General features: G+C 40.4%; 1 non-coding gene across 1 annotated transcript; it reads right to left on the bottom strand.

Moving 5' to 3' along the window:
* Positions 1–1,438: 1,438 nt before the first annotated feature.
* On the bottom strand, positions 1,439–1,546 carry LOC130947188 (small nucleolar RNA R71). Its single transcript, XR_009072588.1, has one exon. It is a non-coding gene; the product is annotated as a small nucleolar RNA R71 (small nucleolar RNA).
* Positions 1,547–5,191: the final 3,645 nt, after the last annotated feature.

Raw genomic sequence — 5,191 nt, 5'->3', positions numbered from 1 at the left:
AAGATTCAGAACATACAGCAGAGGAATTGCACAGAAAAAGCTGGGCGTTCAAAACGCCCAGTGAAGAAGGACAGACTGGCGTTTAAACGCCAGCCAGGGTACCTGGTTGGGCGTTTAACGCCCAAAAAGGTAGCATTTTGGGCGTTAAACGCCAGAATGTATACCATTCTGGGCGTTTAACGCCAGGATGGTGCTAGGGGGAAGATTTTGTCTTCAAAATCAATTTTTTTCAAGTTTTCAAAGTTTTTCAAAATCAAATCTTTTTCAAATCATATCTTTTCAATCAAATGTTTTCAAAATCAATTTCTTTCCTTTTTCAAAGATACTTCCTAACAATTAATGATTTGATTGAACATCTCAAATTCGTTACCTTTTCTGTTGAGAAAGGTTTAATGTTTGAATCATATCTTTTCTTGTTAGGCAAGTCACTAATTTTCAAAATCAAATCTTTTAAAATTATTTTCAAAACATATCTTTTAAAATTGTTTTCAAATCATATCTTCTCAATCACATTTTTTTTAAACCAATCATATCTTCTCAACCACATCGTTTTCAAAATAGTCTTCAATCAAATCTTTTTAACTTCTAATTTCAAAATCTTTTTCAAAAATCACTTGATTTCTCTTCCACTTTCAATTTTCGAAAATTATCAATCAATTTTTCAAAATGTTTTTAAAATCTTCTTAATTTAATTTTCGAAAATCCTCTTCCCTCTCTCTCACATCCTTCTATTTATGGAGTACTACTCCTTCTTAATGCACAATTCGAACTCTATCTCATCAAGTTCGAATTCTTCTACCTTCTTTCTTCTATTTTTCTTTTCCTCTGACACTTCAAGGAATCTCTATACTGTGACATAGAGGATTCCACATTTTCTTTTTCTCTTCTCTTTCATATGAGCAGGAGCAGAGACAAAGGCATTCTTGTTGAAGCTGACCCTGAACCTGAAAGGACCCTGAAGCGAAAGCTAAGAGAAGCTAAAGCACAACTCTCTGTTGAGGACCTGACCGAATTCTTCAAAGAAGAAGAACCCATGGCAGCCGAAAACAACAACAATGCCAACAATGCAAGGAAGGTGCTGGGTGACTTCACTGCACCTACTCCTGATTTCTATGGGAGAAGCATCTCTATCCCTGCCATTGGAGCAAACAACTTTGAGCTTAAGCCTCAATTAGTTTCTCTAATGCAACAGAATTGCAAGTTCCATGGACTTCCAATGGAAGATCCTCATCAGTTCTTAGCTGAATTCTTGCAAATCTGTGACACAGTCAAGACTAATGGGGTAGACCCTGAGGTCTATAGACTGATGCTATTCCCTTTTGCTGTAAGAGACAGAGCTAGAATATGGTTGGACTCTCAACCTAAAGAAAGCCTGGACTCATGGGAAAAGCTAGTCAATGCCTTCTTGGCAAAGTTCTTTCCACCACAAAGATGGAGTAAGCTTAGAGTGGAAGTCCAAACCTTCAGACAGAAGGATGGAGAATCCCTCTATGAAGCTTGGGAAAGATACAAACAATTAATCAGAAAATGTCCTTCTGACATGCTTTCTGAATGGAGCATCATAGGTATTTTCTATGATGGTCTCTCTGAACTATCCAAGATGTCTTTGGATAGCTCTGCTGGAGGATCTCTTCATCTGAAGAAGACGCCTACAGAGGCTCAAGAGCTAATTGAAATGGTTGCAAATAATCAATTCATGTACACTTCTGAAAGGAATCCTGTGAACAATGGGACTAGTCAGAAGAAAGGAGTTCTTGAGATTGACACTCTGAACGCCATTTTGGCTCAGAATAAAATATTGACTCAACAAGTCAATTTGATTTCTCAAAGTCTGTCTGGAATGCAAAATGCACCTGGCAGTACTAAGGAAGCTTCATCTGAGGAAGAAGCTTATGATCCTGAGAATCCTTCAATGGAAGAGGTGAATTACCTAGGAGAACCCTATGGAAACACCTACAATTCTTCATGGAGAAATCACCCAAATTTCTCATGGAAGAATCAAGAGAGACCTCAACAAGGTTTCAATAACAATAATGGTGGAAGAAACAGGTTTAGCAATGGCAAGCCTTTTCCATCATCTTCTCAGCAACAGACAGAGAGTTCTAAGCAGAATACTTCTGACTTAGCAACAATGGTCTCTGATCTAATAAAGACCACTCAAAGTTTCATGACTGAAACAAGGTCCTCCATTAGGAATTTGGAAGGACAAGTGGGTCAGCTGAGTAAGAAAGTTACTGAACTCCCTCCTAGTACTCTCCCAAGTAATACAGAAGAAAATCCAAAAGGAGAGTGCAAAGCCATAAACATGGCCGAATATGGAGAGGAAAGAGAGGAGGAGGACGCCACTGAGGAAGACCTCAATGGGCGTGCACCAATCTCCTCTGAGTTCCTCAATGAGGAACCATGGGAATCTGAGACTCAAAATGAGACCATAGAGATTCCATTGGACTTACTTCTGCCATTCATGAGCTCTGATGAGTATTCTTCCTCTGAAGAGGATGAGTATATCACTGAAGAGCAAGTTGCTAAATACCTTAGAGCAATCATGAAGCCAAATGACAAGTTATTTGGAAATGAGACTTGGGAGGATGAACCCCCTTTGCTCATCAAAGAACTGGATGACTTGTCTAGGCAGAAACTGCCTCAAAAGAGGCAGGATCCTGGGAAGTTTTCTATACCTTGTACCATAGGCACCATGACCTTCAAGAAGGCCTTGTGTGACTTAGGGTCAAGTGTAAACCTCATGCCCCTCTCTGTAATGGAGAAATTAGGGATCTTTGAGGTGCAAGCTGCAAAAATCTCACTAGAGATGGCAGACAACTCAAGAAAACAAGCCTATGGACTTGTAGAGGATGTTCTGGTAAAAGTTGAAGACCATTACATCCCTACTGATTTCATAGTCCTAGAGACTGGGAAGTGCATGGATGAATCCATCATCCTTGGCAGACCCTTCCTAGCCACAGCAAAGGCTGTGATTGATGTTGATAGAGGAGAGTTGATCATTCAAGTGAATGAAGAATCCTTGGTGTTTAAGGCCCAAGGACATCCCTCTATCATCATGGAGAGGAAGCATGAAGAGCTTCTCTCAAAACAGAGCCAAGCAGAGCCCCCACAGTCAAACTCTAAGTTTGGTGTTGGGAGGCCACAACCAAACTCTAAGTTTGGTGTTGAACCCCCACATTCAAACTCTAAGTTTGGTGTTGGGAGGTTCCAACACGGTTCTGAGTATTTCTGAGGCTCCATGAGAGTCCTCTGTCAAGCTAATGACATTAAAGAAGCGCTTGTTAGGAGGCAACCCAATGTTTTATAGTTAACTATTTTCTTTTGTTATTTTATCTTTTTTGTAGGTTGATGATCATAAGAAGTCACAAAAACAATGAAAAAAGCAAAAACAGAATGAAAAACAGGAAGAAAAACAGCACACCCTGGAGGAAGATGCTGCTGGCGTTTAAACGCCAGTAAGCCTAGCAGTTGGGCGTTTAACGCCCAGTCTGGCACCATTCTGGGCGTTTAACGCCAGAAAGGGGCACCAGACTGGCGTTAAACGCCAGAAAAGGGCAAGAACCTGGCGTTAAACGCCAGGAATGGGCACCAGCCCGGCGTTTAACGCCAGAAATGGCTCAAAACGTGAATTTTGATGCCATTTGGTGCAGGGATGACTTTTTCTTGACACCACAGGATCTGTGGACCCCACAGGATCCCAACCTACCCCACCATCACTCTCTCTCTTCTTCCCCCATTCACCAATCACCTCAACACCTCTTCCCCAAAAACCCTTCACCTATCAAATCCCATCTTTCTCTTCACCACTCACATCCATCCTTCATAAATCCCCACCAACCTCACCCTTCAAATTCAAACCACTTTCCCTCCCAAACCCACCCATAATGGCCGAACCATTACCCCCCTCTCTCCTATATATACCCTTCTTCAACCCTTCATTTTCACACAACCTAAACACCACTTCTCCCCCTCTTTGGCCGAACACACCACCATCTCCCTCTTCCTCATTTCTTCTTCTTCTACTCTCTTCTTTCTTCTTTTGCTCGAGGACGAGCAAACCTTTTAAGTTTGGTGTGGTAAAAGCATTGCTTTTTATTTTTCCATAACCATTTATGGCATCCAAAGCCGGTTCAACTGAGAAGGCATGACCTCAAGCCCATCACTAAGAAGAAGATGGAGCAAACAAGAGACCCCTCTCATCAAGAAATCCCTGAGATACCTCAAGGGATGCACTCTCCTCCACAAGACTACTGGGAGCAAATTAACACCTCCCTAGGAAAATTAAGTTCCAACATGGGACAACTAAGGGTGGAGCACCAAGAACATGCCATCCTCCTCCATGAAATTGGAGAAGATCAAAGGATCATGAGAGAGGAGCAACAAAGACAAGGAAGAGACATTGAGGAGCTCAAGCACTCCATAGGATCTTCAAGAGAAAGAAAGAGCCGCCATCACTAAGGTGGACCCGTTCTTTAATCTCCTTGTTCTTTATTTTTCTGTTTTTCGAATTTTAGTGCTTTATGTTTATCCATGTTTGTGTCTTATGATCATTAGTGTCTTAGTGCCTATGCCTTAAAGCTATGAATATGAATCCATCACCTTTCTTAAATGAAAACTGTTTTTATCACAAAAGAACAAGAAGTACAGGATTTCAAATTCATCTTTAAAACTAGCTTAATTAGTTTGATGTGGTGACAATACTTGTTGTTTTCTGAATGTATGCTTAAACAGTGCATATGTCTTTTGAATTTGTGGTTCATGAATGTTAAAATTGTTGGCTCTTGAAAGAATGATGAAAAAGGAGACATGTTACTGAGGATCTGAAAAATCATAAAAATGATTCTTGAAGTAAGAAAAAGCAGTGAATACAAAAGAAAAAAAAAAGAAAGAAGGGGAAAAACGAAAAAAAAAAGGGGAAAAAGAAAAAGAAAAGAAAAAGAAATAAATAAAGTTGTGATCCAAGGCAAAAAGAGTGTGCTTAAGAACCCTGGACACCTCTAATTGGGGACTTTAGCAAAGCTGAGTCACAATCTGAAAGGGTTCACCCAATTATGTGTCTGTGGCATGTATGTATCCGGTGGTAATACTGGAAGACAGAGTGCTTTGGGCCACAGCCAAGACTCAATAAATAGCTATGTTCAAGAATCATCATACTTTACTAGGAGAATCATTAACACTATCTGGATTC

The sequence above is a fragment of the Arachis stenosperma genome, chromosome 8 (assembly GCF_014773155.1).
Source record: "Arachis stenosperma cultivar V10309 chromosome 8, arast.V10309.gnm1.PFL2, whole genome shotgun sequence".
NCBI lineage: Eukaryota > Viridiplantae > Streptophyta > Magnoliopsida > Fabales > Fabaceae > Arachis > Arachis stenosperma.
The sequence above is the reverse complement of the archived record's forward strand: the minus strand, read 5'-3'. Positions and strand labels throughout refer to the sequence as shown.